Here is a 17,702-nt window from a genome sequence, read left to right as displayed (position 1 = left end):
CCAGCTCTGCCACTGGCCTAAAGGATGCAAGGCAGGACCGGGAGAGAGGATGCCTGAGGCCCCCACACTGCCAGACACGCGGGCTGGGGTCCTATCTCTCAGGGGGACAGTCCCTGCCCCCCAGGGGGAGGGGGGAGGGTAGGTGACCCTGTGCCCTGGCTGCCCTCACTGTCCCAATGCCAGGAGGGCGGCCGCACCTGTCATGGGACGGGGCCAGCCCCTTCTCCGTCACGGGGGACCTTGGGACATGACTGCGAGGTTCAGGGACAGTGAAGTCTGGGCCCGGACGCATGTGTTGGGAGGGGTGGCCCCACCCCTCATGTCCCCACCCCTTGCCACACCAAGTGCACTGGAAAATGTCCGGTTGTCACGGCTACTTTCCACGTACAAATAGTTTAGGCCTAATTATCAAAAATGATTCCTACGTCTAGGCTGTTAAAATCCGTTAACCATGGAGAATTCTCAGCGTGAGTCGATACATCTATTTTCTTGACACTTTTTAACAGGAGTTTTCTTTGTTTTTGCTCCAAGGCAAAAAGGATTTTTTAAAAAAAACCTCCTTTAAAAGTGTTTTGAGAGCATACAAAATGTGCATCTAGAGAAAACCACAAATAAAACCAAATCAGACTTTAAAACCCCACAGCACCATGTTCTTTTCCAGAAGTCGCCCTGGGACAGATGTCAATAGGGGCCCAATTTCTCGGCGACTGCAACAGAAGTAACGCTCACAGACACCCGAGTGGGGAGGGCCAAGCCGGGTCAGTCAGTTGCTCCTCGGACACAGCGAGCAGCGGGCAGGTTGCACGGGACGCGCACTGACGCATACACTATGGTGACTGAACTGGGCACGGTATTAAACCCGAAACAGCAGGTAAATGGAGACGGGACCTCCGTGTCACTTAGTGTCACGGGAAAAATAATCTCCCGTTCAGTCAGCCTGGGTACACGGGTGAAGCAGACAGACCCGGACGGCGTGGACAGGGGTCTCGGGTCGGTGGCATCCTGTGGGCGGTCACGTTGGTCTGCAGAGATGTCCTTCCTTCAGTGGCTTGTCGAGGCCGCGCTCACGGGCTCCTCTGAAGGGGGCTCAGTGCCCTTAGGTCACTGCCTGCAGCCAGAGCGGAGAGCATCCTGCTGCCGTCAGCTCTGCGGCCCAGGACCGACTGTCCTGAGGCTCGAGGCAGGGACACTGCACTTGTCCCTGTACCAAAGCTTTCGGCCATTCTGCCCCTGGGTTGGAGGGCAAAGTGGAGGGATCGTAAGGGCTCTGTATTTCTACACAAGGCTGTTTAGAAAAGAACATCGAAACCCACCCGGGTGAGCTGCGTTTACTCAGCCGTCGGCACGGGCCGACCCCACCACGTGCTCTTGGGCCTGCGATTGCACCAGCTGCCAAAGCACCGCGGTTGGAAGACCAAGCCCAGAGGACAAGGCCAGATCCTGGCATGGACGAGCAGCGGAGCCCTGTTTCCAGGGGCCGCTCCACCACCTCGGGCCAGAACCCCGTGCGCTGGAGCCGTGGGCTCACGACCCAGAGACGGAGGCTCAGCTGTGGGGTCCGCCAGAGAACGCCGGGCAGAGTGCAGACCCTAGACGTGAGAAAGCAGGAGATTCTCCAGAAACTGGCAAAGCCATCCTGTTACACGGAGATGCAACGGGCCCGAGCAGCCGTTCTTGGAAAAGAACCAAGTGGGGGGCTCTCACGATCTGGTTTCAAAGGCTGCTACCACGTGGCCGTCGTCACGGCTCTGTGGCTCTGGCGTGGACAGACGCACGGACCACTGCCACGGGATCCAGAGCCAGAGACCCGCCCTCACACTTAGGGCCAATCGACTTTCAGCAAAGGCACAAAAGCAATTAAAAGGGGGGAAAGAATCACCTCAACTCACGAGGCCAGGAGCACCGGGCGGCCCTGTGTAAAAAGAGGGATTTATATGAAAGGGACAAATTTGATCAAAATGGATAAAGGACCTAAAGGAACAAACAAGAATTATAAAACTCTTAAAAGAAGGCACGGGAGAGGCTCTCGGTGACCTTGGCTCGGGCAGGGATTTCTGGGACGTGACGCACAACGCACAAGTGATTACGGACAGCGCCGGCCGACGGAGCCTCAGAGACAGCGTGTTGAAGGGGAGACGAGCCGCGGACGGGGGAGCCGCGTGCACGTCCCGCAGCTGGTGGGGCCTCGCGTCCGGACGCGGGAAGAAACCGCTGCTCTGGTAACCCAGTGCCGTGAGCAAACACCGGGCAGAGACATCGCCGGCAGGGGCTGCTCTGTCCCCTTGGCACCCATGCCCACGCTTCCTCAGCCATCCCTGCGGGACCCCCAGACGCGTGCTCGGCGTGGCCCTCGGGTCCCGATTCCGGGAGAACGGCCTCCCTCCATGGGGCTCCTCGGCCGCCCTCCTCCACCGTGACCCCCAAGTCCCGTTCCACTCCCACTTCTGAGCGCCGTGTCCCCTCCCGCCTCTGTCAGAATGTGGTAGGTTTTCCCTTCCTGCACCGGTCAGCTTCGGGGCCGACCTGCCCCTTGGTGGAGGCCTGTGCCGTGGTGGCCGGCGGCCACGTCCCACACTGTCTGGCAAGGGCAGGGTCGGAGGGCCTCTCTCCTGGGCCTCTCGGCTTCTCCGAGGGAAGAAGGCAGCTGGGTCCCCTCGCCAGTTTCTGGGCCCTGAGGTGGGGGGAGGGCCGGCCACTGTCCTGGTCACGTGGTCCTCACGCCTTCACCACGGCTGCGGTCGCGCAGGCCAAGTCCCCTCCGCACGATTCCTCTCCGGATGAAGGTCCCGGGCCGGGAGGCACCCGAGCCCCGCACACGCCGTCGCTGAGACATCCTCTCTCCTGAGGCCGCAAACCTTGGATAAAGACCTCGTCTCCCCTGGGTTTACTTTGTTCGGAGTAATTAAAGCCAAATTTAGCCCCGCACGTTATCACGCGTCTCGCTTCTTCTTGGAGTGTGCTGACGCGTCGGTTCATTCTGCCTGAGATGTGTGAGGGGAACACCCCTGTTTGCAGGGGCCTGGCGGGACAGCTGGGCAGCCCGGTGCCCGTCCCGGTGTGCGTGCCTGTGTGTGTGCACACGTGTGCTCGTGCGTGTGGGCACAGCTGTTCCCGGCGCACGCTGTTCCCGGAGGAAGGACCCAAAGTCGTGGGTTCAACGCAGACGTGTGGGTCCTGGGGGAGGGGGCGTCCCTTGGAGCGGTGGCCCGAGGAGAGTCTGCTCTGTGGTCACGAGCGTCCACCTTGCCGATGAGAGAGCTCCCGGAACACAGAGGGGCTAGTTAGGACCCCTTTAGTGCCCCTGGGCAAGCAGCCCCGTCAGGTGCGAGCCGGCCCCGCCGGGCTCGGGGGCGGCTGGGGGCGGACAATGGCCCAGGGTGGTTGCGCCTCTCCCAGGGGCTGGCCAGGGCTCCCGTGTCCTGCCTGGAGCAGCAGCCCGGAGCCCCCAGTTAGAGTGGTATCCTGTCCACTCCTCCCGGGACTGGGGGCTGCTGCCCCGGGGCTGGGGCCCCTCTGAGACCTCCTGCAGGAACCCCAGGACCCGTTTGCCTCCCGGTCACTGTGGAAGGCCCTCGGCTGCGAGGGGCTCGGCCTGGTGGGGACAGTGTGCGAGCGGGAGCCCGACAGGCTGGTGTCCTGACGACGGCCATCAGCCGCTGCCCCTCGAGTGTTCGAGGCTCGAGGGCGCACGGAAAGTAGAGTCTGAGGACAGTCTCCAGAGGGGAAAGACAGGGGTGAGGACAGAGCCCTTTTCAGAGAAGGAAAACACACTCGTAATGTGTTTCTTAAATGTGAACGCTCTTCCTTTTTAAGCCTGCTGGTTTTTTTCCATTTTCTCTGTTTTGATGACAAGTGCTAAGTTGTCCATCTCCCCCCACAAGTCCTATTTTGGGAGACTTCACTGCCGCTTCCCGCGACTAGGAGCAGTTATTTGTCCTGATTACAATCTGCTTCGCTTCTGTGAGCTTCTCGCCACACGCGGACGGCCGGGCCGGGTGCCCCGAGGGCGCGGACCTGCTGTGCCTATACCCGGCAAGCGGCAGGCGCCCCTCCTCTGTCAGAGCCCCACTGAGGTCAGCTGAGCTCCCGCATCCTGCCAGGACCCTGTGCCCCTCTCCGAGTTCATCTCATGGGGCTATCGCCCATCTCTGCCCTGCACTCCAGGCCTCTGGGCAGCTTCCTGGCCAAGCCACCTTGGCCCCTGTCCTCCCAGGGGACGGGGGTCACCACGGCCAGGCAAGTCCTCGGTTGGGGGGAGGTCAGGGGAGGTCAGGGACCTGGGTTTCTGTCTGCTCACAGGCGCCCCTGCGGCTGCTCAGGGCACAGCTGCTGGGAGACTGAAGCCTGCGTTTAGCGAAAGGGAACCTGCCTGGGGGCGGGCGGACTGCCGTGTTTTCAGACCGATGGGGAAGGCAGATTGGCTTGAGCGCCACGGAAACCGGACCTGCTGTCCCATCTGAGTCTGCAGGAGCTCACCTGCCGTCAGGATCACGAAGGCTCGTTAGGAAGCTCGCTGTGTCCTTGCTGCACGCAGCCCTCTCGCCGGGGGCCGGCGTGGTGGGCGGACGGACTGCTGACCGGCCTGCGAGCCCCCACACCCATGGTTCCCGCGTGGGGCCCCCGACGGGCGGATGCACAGTGTCTGGGGTGGGGGAGGCTCGGGCCTTGGCTGAGGGTGAGAGCCCCGTCGTCTCGGGCCGGCACAAGATCTCACGCTGGTTAGCACGGACGAGACACTCTCCCTCCAACAGGCCGGATCCTGTTGTGAAAACCGCAGGAGTGACCAGGCGGATGGAGGGGCCTCCGAGAGTCTAAATGGACAGCCGGGCTGTGGGCCGTGGGGGCTGCCTCTCTTCTCCTCGCCTTCTCTCGTCACCAGAGTCCCCAGGAAGAAACACCTCGTAGAACAGAGAGGCTTTGGCCCTGATGGGGTGGGCAGGTTGGGTGGGGGCCTGAGGAGGACAGCACTGGGCCCAAGGGACCCAGTGCTCCTCTGGCGGCTGCTCGCCCAGCACACGGGCCGGGTCCCAGAAGCCGGGAAGCCCCTCTCCAGGGGTCCATTGGGGAAGTGGCTGCGGGCTCTGGGCCGACTTGGAGGGGAGCAGGCGGAGGGGCTCCCAGGAGCTGAGGGGCGGGGGAGGAGCTCCGTGTTCCTGTCGGACAGAGGGGGGTTCGGGGCGTGAGGGGGTGAGGAACGAGGGGCTTGGAACCTCGCTAAGAGCACGTGGCCCTCAGACGTGTGGACCAGGGTTTGTCGGCGGGAGCCGGCGCCCACCCTGGCCGCTGTGGTCGCCTTGCTGGCACGTCCGCATTTCCCGCCCGTCGGAGACGGCTGTGGAGGTTTGTACAAGTGCTCGGGTCTGAAGCGGTCAGCCCTGCACCTGCGGGAGGCGGGCGTTCGCAAGCACCGCCTGGCAGAGAAATGCAGGCAGGTCCCCGTGCCCGCGGACCTCACGCCCGCCTCCTCAATCATGGTTTCCGAGCATGCGGAGCCACCGTTTCCACTCGAGAGGAAAGCCTTGCGAGTGCTCGCCCTGGGTCTCAGAGAAGGGTCGAGCGTGGGCACACGCGACCGTGGGCCATCAGGAGAGCGGTCGGGTCGGGGGCCGCGGCTGCAGGGACGTGCCCGCAGTGTCCGTCAGCTCACCCCAGGGTCCCTCTCCCACGGCCCGCGCACAACATGTAGGCAAGGCACCTTCTAAAACCCAGGCCCCTTGGCGGACAAAGCCTTCTCGGCACATAGGCCAGAGGGCTGGACCCCCGAATGCCCGGTGGCTCCCCAGCCAGTGAGGACGCTGTCGGTCAGCTGTCCTGGGTCCCAGGAGCCCCTCCTGTAGGGTGCGCAGGGGCTGCGCTCCGTCATCCCTGGGTTCGGGGCAAACCACTGTGGGTCTGAAACCTGCCGGGGACCCTCTGTGGTCTGGGTGCCCGTGCCCGGGGCAGCCCCAGAGCGGGCAGGGGGTGCCCCCGCCAAGGCCCAGGCAGGACCGAGACGCCCTCTGCACTGACAGGATTGCCAGCCCCCGGCGCGGGGCCGCTCCTGGCTCTGCTCCTCCTTCCAGTCTCCCAGGGACGCTCTGTCGCTGCTGTGGTGGCTCAGCCACACAAAGGGCGCTCGGGAGCGCTGGCCTTGCGGGGAAGCAGGCGGGCTGGCTCCACCTGCCGGCCACTCCCGGCTCCGTCCTGCGGCCTTTCATGGGCACCGGGGGCAGGGGGGGCGGTGGTGACCACATGGCGCGTGTGCCGGCCCAGGCTCCCCGCACCCCTGGGGACGGCGGGAGTCGGCTCCCCTCCCCAGAAACTCCCCCTGAGGCCCCCAGGGGCCAGATGCTTGGGAAGTGCACGCGGGGCACAGCGGTGTGGCGGCCGAACAGCTCGTCTCTGTGCTGAGGCCTGGCCTCCACCCACCCTGAAGCCAGCAGGCCCCGACGGCCCCCCGTGCCCACGCGGACCCAGCCTGCCTGTGCCAGGGTCCTCAGCAAGGGAGAGGCCGGCCTTCCCTTATGTTGGCTGCAGCCTGGTGGGTGGGTTGGGGCCAGGGGCACGGTGACCACCCCCCACTTTCACAGGTCAGGGTTCCCTCCGCGACCTTACAAAGAGCAGAAATGCCCCCCCGTCCTCGTCACGAGGCCTCCAAGGCGGCCAGGAAGGAACCCAGAAAGAGCCCGGCTGACCTGGGGACACGGTGACAAAGCCTGCGTGGGGACAGCATTCCCAACCCCTGTGGATGGATCCGGTCCGCGCCAGAGTGACCAGCTGCAGGGGTGACTAGCCTGGAGGGACACACACAGCCCGGACAGGCCGCAGGGGAACGGCACCCCCAGCCGGCTCCTGGCCTGTCCGTGTGCCGCGTCACCGCAGACTTGACGGCCTCCGTGTCTGCAGGGCCAGTGAGGGCGGGCTACGGTCTCACCTGAGACCCCGCGGAAGGAGCTGTTTCCCGCTCCCGGGGCTGGAGGCAGCAAACCGGGGGCTCTGGGGCCGGGGCCTGTTTCTCACCTACCATCAACAGGTGGCAACCCCCGCCCTGTGGGCACCATCGCTCATGACGTCGGCGTCAGGGGCGGGTGGGCAGTGTCCCTGCGGAGTCGGTGTCGCGATCCGACGTAGCGTGAAGCACAGGCGATGTCCTGTCGTACTTCAGGCTTACGAGCAGGTCTCGGGCCCTCACACCCTGGTCAGCCGGAGGCGGAGGCCGTTGGGTCCGAGCGCGCCCGCACGGCGCGGTGTGGGGCTGTGTGCTCTCCCCGACGGCGGGCGCGTCTGCACATAAACCACCTCCATGTTCGCGGCTGGACCTGCAGGGGAGACGCAGCCGGACACCAGAGAAACACACAGCCGTGGGGAAACCGAGGCAGGGGAAGACAGAGCCCGGAGCTGGCGTCTCCCCACGTGGCAGCCCCCGTCCCAAGAGCCTCCTCCTGGGGAGACGGCGTTGATGCTGCTGGCGCTGGGGGGCCTTGCCCTCCGTCCACGTAGCCCAGGCCACCAGAGTATCTGCCGTCACCCCGAGGCTCAGGCCAGGACCATGGGGGAGCGATGACCTTCCACACACAACACCGAAAACACCAGCCACGCAAGAAGCGCCCAGTCAGCGGGACTTCATTCAAATTAGACTTTTGCTCCCGAAAGACGGTTTGAAGAAAACAAAAGAAGAAGCCACAGAGAGGGAGAAAAAAATTGCAAAGGACACATCACGGAAAGGACTGTTTTCCAAAATATGCAAAGATCTCCTAGAATTCAAGAGTCAGGAAATAAGCTGCTGATTAAATGGCCAAAGACCTTCATAGACAGTCACCAAAGGGGACGCACGCATAGCCCAGAACACAGGCAAGGTGCCCCACATCACGTGTCGTCACAAGTTCTGGCAACGAGGGGCCACCACTGCACCCCTGTTCCAGCCTCGGCACGCACCAGCCGCCGGGGGGGTGACGCAGCGGGACCCCTGCCACGGCCGGGGTCACCGGCAGGGCACAGCCCCCGCAGACGGCACGGCTGCCGTTTCTTGCAGAATCAAACACATGACCCAGCAGTGGTGCTGTTGGGGTTGACCAGAGAAGGGGACACTGGAGTCCACACGGGAATCTGCACACGGTTTTTACAGCAGCTGCCGAAACCCGAACGCTGCCCAGCCGTCCTGCCGCGGGGGACGGGGAGGCGCACTGGGGTCTGTCAGGCAGTCTGTCCGCGGGATAAAGGGAGCCAGAAGGAGGCCGGGCCACCGTGCGATTCCACACGTGCCACTCCGCGGGAGGCCGGCTCCGCCCTCGGGAGAGGGTCCGCGGTCGCCAGGGCTGGGGGAGCAGGGAGGGCACTCGGGGCCGCGGAGCCGTGTGACAGCGCAGCGAAGGACACCCGACGCCGGACACCCCACGGCTGGACAGTCTTTGACACTGGAGCCGGGAAGAGCCGGGGGCCTCAGCAGTCAGCAGAGCTCCAGGGAGGGGCTGGGGGAGCCGAGCGCCCACGGGTGCAGGCCACGAGGCAGGGCCGTGGCCGGAGCGCTGTTGGCGGCATTTCTGGAGCGGCCAGTTCCGCCCGAGAGCCCCCGGCCCAGCTGCGGCCCTGCGTGGGCCCAGGTCATGCGGCGGTCACGGGGCTCCCGGCCCCCACCCCCATCGTGGGCCGAGAATATATGTAGCAGCAAAAGGTGAGAAAAGCGTTTGCTCCTTCTCGTGATGGAATTTGCCGTGTTCCTCTGTAAGGGTCCGGAGACGCCCTTGCTCTCCGTTTGCGTGTGCGACGCGTGCTCTCCCTGCGCTGCTGGTAAAAGCACCAAAGAGCCCCGATCCCTCGGCCCTGCCAGGAAGCCTTCCCCGCCCCGGCTTGGACACCGACTCGCCCTCCGTTCTGCGGCGTGGACGCGGAGACAGAGCTCCCGACCCACGCGTTTCCAGAAGGTTGTCTGTTCCCAATCCTTTCCCAAATACGATAGAATCCCCTCCAGGATCATGACGGAGTCAGGTGATTTACCATCGTTTCGAGGGCCGTGTTCTTTTGGTCCGAGCGCCCACGCACGCCCGAATGAGCTAAGAGGAGGAAGACGGCCGTGTGGGTCAGCGGCGGCCTCCGGTGCGCACCTGAAGGCCTCCCCGACCAGCCGTGCCTGGACCCCGTCTCCTGCCCTAGAGCTCACGGCGGCCTCTTTCCTGTCACACTCAATCCGACAGGAGTCTGGGTCGCGGCCGTTCAGACGTCTGCAGAGGCACCACCTGCTCCTGGAGGATGCTTCCTCCTGCCCGTCCCGCCCCAGGGCCTCTGCGGGGACAGCTGCACTGCTGGTGACGGCCATGCAGGACACTGGAGAGAAGCCAGACCCCACATCTTTGCACAATGACAGCAGCGCCAACCACGAGGGCCTCCGCCTGTGGAGACCTGTGGGGACAAGGCCTCAAGGTCACCCCATCATGGGGAACGGCGAGGCCCAGGGCCCCTGCCCATGGCCACAGGACAGCAGGCCGGGAAGCGTGGCTAGTTCTGGGTGACCGCGGGCTCCACACGTGGGTCCCTTGCCCAGTCTTGCCAAGCGCCGGTTCCCACCTTTGCTCCCTCAGCCCCCGGACAAATCCATGTCTGTCACTCAGGGCAATGCTTCCCCGTAGACGTGGGGGCATCTCGCCCCTCGCCTGCCCCTTCCTCTCTACGGTTAGAAGGAGGTTCCAGAACGCTGAACGGTCATCTGAGCTCAGGCGGAGGGCTGCGGCCTCTGTCTGCCCAACCACCCTCCAAGGTTTGGGACTGGCTCATCCTTCGTGCAATTAATCACAGTCCAAATCTTACATCAGAAACGATGCTCCTTCCCGCAGAACCCCGTCCCTCCCAATCTGCCCCCAGGTGGGTCCCAGCCGACCCGGGAACAGGCCGGGATTCAGTGGGGGACACCGTGGAGACCCGTGCCAGCCCTCCTGCCCCTGGGCTCGGTTCACCAGGGAACTGCCCTGAGGTTCCCAGTCCCCCCGAGAAGGTGTCCTCTGGGTGGGAGGCCTCCTGGGGGACCCGCCGCAGGGCAGCGCTGTCTTCACAGGAGACCCTCCCCTAAGTCTTGCTCTCAGCCTCTCACCTTCAATGAAAGTTAAGTCCAGATGCGTCACGGGCATAGATGTGAAGCAGGTACGAAGCCCACATCTGGACTGGTACGGAGACAGAGAACTCCCAGAATTCCGCGGGAAAAACAGACAATCCAATCGGACGAGCAGGGGTGCGGCGAGGCATTCGGCAAAGGCGTCCAGAACGCCCGGCGGCACGTGGACGGCGGCCTGCATTGGGAGCCACCAGGAAAGTGCACATTAAAACCGCAGCCTGCCGGCCGGCTGAAGCAGGACATGCCCGCGCCGGCGGGTGCCGAGAATCCGGCTCGTGGCGCGGCCGGGTGCTGGGACGCGGTGCGGAGCTTCCTAAACCACCGAACACGCGGTTAGTACGACCCACAGCGGCACACGGGACTTTATCCTGGAGAAACGGAAGATTCCTTCACAGAAAAATCCACGCGTGGGTATTATAACCTTCTATTTCGAAGATTTTATTCATTTATTTGACACAGAGATGGGGGAGAGTGTGCACGAGCAGGGGGAGGGGCAGACGGAGAAGCAGGGTCCCCGCCGAGCAGGGAGCCCGACGCGGGGCTCGATCCCAGGAGCCTGAGACCATGACCTGAGCCGAAGGCAGAGGCTTAACTGACAGAGCCCCCCGGGTGCCCCCGATATAAACTTTTATCCAGAATCGCCCCAATGTGGGACGCCTGGTGCTCTTCAGGCGGTTCAACACGCCGAGACCCTGCACCGCGGGCCGCAGCTGCGCCGCGGGCCCCCGGTGACTCTGCCGGGGGCCACGCTGGGGGATAAAGGCCAGTCCCGGAGGTCACACAGAGGACTCACTTATGGGACGGCCTTGAAACGGAAAAACGTAGAAACGGACAGACCCAGAAATGCCAGGGGCTGGGGACGCGCGTGCGGGCGTGAATGTGTGAACAGGTCTCGAGTGTGCGCGTGAGTGTGCACGGGGGTAGCTGGGGCATGCGAGTGTGTCTCGAGTGAGCCCGTAGTGGGCGTATGTGTGTGCCCCTGTGCGTGCCGGTGTGTACGCACACGCGGCTGTTCCCCTCTGTGCACGCGTGTGTGTCCACCTCAGTCCCGGTGCCTGGCCTGGGACCGACGACCTCACTGTGCTCTGGGGTCAGAGCGCCGTCCGGTCGAGAGCCTGACGGCCAGAGCGCCGGCCCCGGGAAACGGGACCCTCAGCCCTGTGTCCTCCTGCGGGCCGGGGCTCCTCGAGCGTGGACAGACGCATCTGCACACACACGCTCACAAGTACACACATCTGCACGCGCACAGACTCCTACCCCCACCCACGCACACACTCACCCGCACACACACACACAGACCCCCACCCACGAACACTCATCTGTGACACACTCATCCGCACACACGCACACACGCCTCTTAGTTCTTCACAACTGCAGGCTGAGGTCAGGTTGAACCCGAGCCCCGACGCGTGGCGGCAGCAGGACAGTTGCGAGATGCGGCGAGGCCGCGGCCGTGGCGGAGGCGCCCCTGGAGCGAACCAGCTGCGGACTCACCTCACCCAAATGGCACCTTCTTCCTTGTTGCGGACCAGCGAGCGCACCGTCTGTCGGGAAGGCGCCCCTTCCTCGGTCTCGCGAGTGGCCACCCGTGAAGCATCCCAGGGAGGAATTCCTGGAACCCCGCGTGGTTCTCGGCGCCCGCCCCCACGCGGGTGAGGCGACGCGTCTCCACTCTCCACGCCGGCCACACGAAGGTGCCGTCTGGACACTCACCATCCTCCGTGAACGTCACGGCTCCCGCGTCGGGCCGCACACACTTGGGCTCTTCAGGGCTCAGTGAGAACCGGTCTGGAACAGGCCCTGCGCTCAGGGCAGTGGAGACTGCGGCCCCGGCAGGCCTGGCCGCAGCTCGGTCGGGAAGCGGGTGCTCCCGGCCCCACAGGGAACCCCACACGGGCAGGTGTGGCTGCGGTGGGGGCCGCCGACCCACCATCAACAGGGGGCGAGGCGGCGGCGGCCCGGGGTCCTCACAGGATGGGGACGAGTGGGCTCACATGTGGCTCCAGACACCCCCGCACTCCGCCCCACGCCCGGGCTTGGGATGGCCCTGGTAAGACCCCCCTGGACTCAGGAAGCTCCTAGAAGCTTCTGCCTAACTACTGACTTTATGTTCCGGAAGCAGACTAAGGACGTGCTGGAGCAGGACAGGAAAGGCTTGAGCCCCTGCCCAGACGCGCCGGCAGACAGGCGGGCAGGTGCGGCGGCCCCGCCGAGACGTTAGTATCCCCGCCGTGCGAGGGGCGCGAGCGTGACCAGCACACACCCAGCTTCACGCCTGCCCACTGTGACACGGAGGCCTCTGCCCTCATGATCCGTCCCAAGCCCTCATCAAAGGAGCCCGCTTATCCGTTCGGGGGTCAACGGCTTTGGAAATTCTCCCCTGTGGCCTCCCAGTCCGTACAAATGAAGCTGACCTTGCAGACGACCCCTCTGGTGTGGTCCCTGGGGTAGCTCACCCAGGAGCGGGCCCGTCCTGGGCCAGAAACAAGGGCTCTTTTATCTTGGCCGCAGGATGTGTCCGCGGGGCGTCCGAGGCGTGCCAAGCCCACGGCTCCTGCCGGGCTCTGCTGGTGGGGTCAGTGGGGACACCATTCCCCCCTCGCTCTACACACCCAGGAGCACGGACACCTTCCCAGGGCAGGGGCTAACGCGGCAGCCGCTGGGCCAGACAGCGTGGGGGTCTGCGCTGTGTCCCTCCCGCTAGTGATACGGAGAGTCCCCGGGGCCCTGGGAGGTAGTGTCCTCCGGACAGAGCCTGGCGGGGCCGGTCTAGGGGCAGCTGCCGTGTCCACAGGGCGCCCTGAGTGGGCGGCGCAGCCGGCCTCCAGCCACGTGGCCGATCTGGGATCTGTAGAAGCCGCCCGGGGTTTGGGCAGCCCCCGGGCCTGTGTTGTCTGCCTCCTTGTTAACCGTCAGCGACCAGACCCAGGGCCTCCCCAGCCCCTCACCGTCTCCTGCTTCAGCCCGACGTGCCGCAGCACCAGGGTCGGGACGCCTTCCTCACAGCGTGTCGGGGGCTCCGGACCGCGGAAAGCAGCGTCTCACCCCCCGGCGGCTGCTCGTTGCTCAGGACTTTGCAGGAGCTCAGGAGGCAGCCGGCGAGAACCCCCGAGGCCTGGCTGTGCGGAGTGCGGAGGACAGAAGCCCGTAAGGCCCGTCACCACAGCCCAGGTTGCGCGTCCCTCTCCCTGCACATGCTCTGCGCACGGGACGGTAATTGCCAACTTCTTAACAAGCGGGGGCCAGGGTCCTGCCGTGGCCGTGCCCAGGGTCACAGGCGTCAGGCTCTGAGGCAGCCGTGCGTACCCCTGGGGAAGGGCCTCCTTTATCCTGTGTGTTCTCCGTGGACAGACCTTCACCAAGCAGCTGGGAGTTCAGGGCACAGACGCTGTGTGTCTGGAGTCCTTGGTCACTGGGTCCTGGTGTGGGCCGGGTCAGGCGGCTGGTCTCCGTGTGACCCTGATGTCTTGGGGCCTCGCTCGTGAGCAGGTCTCCCTGCAGGGGGAGCTCAGGGAGGGCATCCTGGAGGAGTCCTTCTCAGAGGCCCACCGCCTGAGGGAGGTCAGTAGAACCTGCGTAATCTGCACTGATGTAAGTGAAAAATGAACCAGCACCAAACACGCCACAGCCTGTCCCATGTGCCGTGCCTCCCTCCCGGGCTGGCTGGCCCGTGCCCTCTGCCCTCTTCAGCTCGGTGTCCTCCCCGCAACCATTGCCCAGGCCACAGAAAGGAGAAATTTAGGTCTCAGGGCATAAGGCCTCCCCACCCCCGGGGACGTGATCGTGGGGAAGGGGGAGGCCCTGGTTTCCCATTTGTTCTCATGTAAGAAGTCCCACCAGGGCCGACTGCCAGCTGCCGGTGGAAAACCAGGTGCGAAATGCCTGAAAATGCAACAGTGCACCTTTGCTGCCTGGTACTGCCCGGTGTGAGCCACTGTGAGCCTCTGTGAGTGGACCCCGGCTTATCGGCTATGGCCGGGCCTCACACGTGCTCTCCACGGCCCCGCTCTCTCGGCAACACCCGCAAACTGCCTCAACCTGGCCCTAGCCCTGGGGGGTCTGCCCCTGACCCTGGGGTCTGGCTCTATTCCTAAGGGTCTGACTCTATTCCTGGGGTCTGACCCTGTCCTCGAGGGTCTGGCCTCGCTCCCGAGATCTGGCTCTCTTCCTGCGATCTGACCCCTCCCCTGGGCTAGTCCTTCAGCCTGGTCAGTCCCGGGGCCCTGAAAGTTGAAGGACTGGACAACCAGTCAGGGCACAAACCCCACGGTTTCCTTGATCGGAGGGTCCCCGGGCACAACTTGGAGCCAGGCCCACTCTTGGAGGGGGCATGGCCCCGGGCCTGGAGGCAGATGTCAAAGTCCAGCAGGGAGACCCCATCTGAGAAGGTGAGCATGGAGGGGTCTGGGGCCAGGACGGCCCGAATAAGCAACCAGGACAGCGTCCCCAGGGAGCAAAGCCCACATCCTTTGACCCTCTGCCCGACGTTTATGTGCTTAGGGAGCATTAAAACAACACCAGTGATTCCTACATAAATGGTGGGAATTGGATGTAATTGGATAAAGATGCTTTTGGAAAAGTGTGTATTCGACCGACGACACAATCTGGGCGACGTGCCATCGGCTCCATCTGGGGACACGTGTGTGGGAGTGGCCAGGCTGGCGAAGCGAATCACCCGAAGCCGGAGGCTTAGACAACACACACGGGTCATCCCAGAAGTGTGACATCGCGGTGCCTGCGCACTGTGCTCCCTCCAGAGACCCCGGAGCACAGCCCCCCATTCCTTCCAGCTTCCCCTGTCCTGGGTGTGCCTCCCCCTGGCCCCAGCCACCTGCTTCTCCCCCCGCCTCCAATCCCCCTCCGCCTCTCTTGGGGACACTCGTCACTGGGCTTGGGACTCCCCTAATTCCTTAACTCAATCACACCTTTACAGGACTTTGCCAAGCAAGGTCACGTTCATAGGAGCCAAGTAAGGGTGGGGCCTTGGACATATCTTTTTGGGAGACATTATTTAAGTGACTACGATGTGCCTTAACTGTATTTTGCTATAATAAAACAAAGAAAACATCAAACTCGCAGGACACCGCATGGTGAGATTCCGGCCTCTGCAGGCCCCCTCTGGCCTCCTGCCCTGCCCTGTCCAAGAGTGACACCCAACAACACAGCAGGTGTCCTTATGGCACACAGGCCCGTCGGTGGGCCCCAAGAATGGAGCGAGGCCCTTGCAGAGGTCTGGCTTGGTGCCCTTCCTTCAGAGTGGCCTGCAAAGTGGCAGCCTTATTCTGAGTGATTTTGATGGATCTCAACGGGAACATGGTCTGAAATCTCAGAAATGCCACTGGCTTCCCAACTCGGGGAAACAGGCTGCTGTGGAAACACCTACAGAACGCGGAGCTGATTCGCGGTGCCCGGTGGCGAGGGGGAATCCGTCGCTATGGCTCAGGGTGCAGCAACCGGGGAGGCCCGAGCCCTGCACCTGGGGCAGCGTGGGGGCCGGGGGGCTGTTCACACCACCCCATCCCAGACCAATGAGCCCGGTGCTCCACAGAGCTGGAACCCCGCGCTGGGCAGTCCAGGGGCAAGGAGGGCAAGGTGCCCGCGGGACCATGGCCGCTAGACCCACAGACGCCTCCTCGCTGTCCCCACCCTCAGTCCCCAGACCTGTGACAGTCCCCGGGCAGGGCTGCCTCAAAGATGGCCAGTCCTTCACCAGCCAGCGGCGCTAGGAATCTTCTTCTCCTTCTCGCCCCCCGCGAAGGCACGAAGCCGTACTCTTAGCTCACGCGTACACGGAAATTAATTAAAAATGGGTCAGGACCTAAATGTGATAGCTAAGACTCTTGGAAGACAACACAGGGTGAGGTCTCCACGACACGGGCCATGACAGTGATTTCTTGGACGTGCTACCAAAGGCACAGGCAACAGAATAAAAAAAAAAATAGATAAATCTGACTTCATAAAAAAATTTCAATTCGCGCATCAAAAGACACTATCCACAGAGTAAACAGGCAACCCACGGAATGGGAGAAAGTATTTGCAAATCATATATCTGGTGAGAGACTAGTATCCAGTATATACAGCAAGTTCCTAGAATTCAACAACAAAAAAACCCAGTGAAAATACAAGCAAAGGCCTTGTACAGACATCCCTCCAGAGAAGAGGGGCCGATGGCCGATAAGGCTGTGAAAAGACGGTCAGCATCACTAGTTGCCAGGGAAACGCAGACCCAGACCACCCTGAGATGTCACCTCACAGTCAGGAGGACAGCTAGTTTCAAAGAAGCTGGAAAATATCAAATGTTGGGAGGAGGTGGAGAAAATGGTGAGAACGAAACACGGCGCAGTCACTGGTAAACAGAATCACCACGTGGCCCGGGGATTCCATGTCTGGGTGTGCACCCAAGAGTGGAAAGCAGGATTCAGGGAGACACCTGCACCCTCACGTTCACTGCGGCTCGGTTCACAAGAGCTAAGCCGGGGAAACAAAACGAGCATCCGTCGATTGATCATGGACAAGCAAATGTGGTGTAGACACACCCTGGAATGTTATTCAGCCCTAAAAGGACATGAATTCCGCAACAACGTGGCCGGACCTTGAGGACACTAGGCTCCGTGAGACCATCAACCACAAAAAGACAAACACATGATTGCACTTCTAGGAGGTTCTTAGAGTGGTCAGAGTCATGCAGACAGCATGGAGAGAGGTGGTGCCCAGGGCTGGGAGAGGGGAGAAGCCCAGGTGTAGTAGGGGCAGAATTTTGTTTTTACAACGTGAAAGGCATTTCAAAGAAGAACAGTCTGTGATGGCTGCAGAAGCTAATGTACTGAATATCATGGAGTCGTACACTTAAGAACAGTAAGGATGGCAAATTTTACTTTATTTGTTAAATTAACATATAATGTATTATTTGCCCCAGGGGTACAGGTCTGTGAATCATCAATCTTATACAATTTACAGCACTCACCATAGCACACACCCTCCCCAGTGTCCATCACCCAGCCACCCCAACTCTCTCTCCCACCAGCGACCCTTAGTTTGTTTCCTGGGATGAAGAGTTTCTTACGGTTTGTCTCCCTCCCGATCCCATCTTGTTTCATTTTTCCCTCCTTTCCTCCAGGACCTCCCACCCGGCCTCTCAAATTCCTCATATCAGGGAGATCATATGATAATTGTCTTTCTCTGATTGACTTATTTCGCTCAGCATAATACCCTCTAGTTCCAACCACATCATTGCAAATGGCAAGATTTTGGTTTTTGATGGCCGCATAGTATTCCATTGTGTATATACACCACATCTTTATCCACTCATCTGTCAATGGACAGGATGGAAACTTTGATGCTACGTGTATTATAGCATAGTATTAAAAAGTTGGGAAAAAATCCAAACACCTAGTAAGACACTTGAAGTGGGTTTTCAGTAAGTGATATACACATTTTTAAAAAAGACATTTGTGAACAAATAACAATAAGACTTATAAATCCTATCAGTAATTACATTAAATGCAAATGGGTTAAACACATACTCAAAAGGCAGAGATCAATCAAATGGATTTTTCAAGTGATGCAACTCTGCGCCATCTGCAGGAGACACACTTTAGCTTCAAAGACACGGACGGATTGA

This window comes from Neovison vison, chromosome 2 (genome assembly GCF_020171115.1).
Source record: "Neovison vison isolate M4711 chromosome 2, ASM_NN_V1, whole genome shotgun sequence".
NCBI classification, from domain to species: domain Eukaryota; kingdom Metazoa; phylum Chordata; class Mammalia; order Carnivora; family Mustelidae; genus Neogale; species Neogale vison.
The sequence above is the reverse complement of the archived record's forward strand: the minus strand, read 5'-3'. Positions refer to the sequence as shown.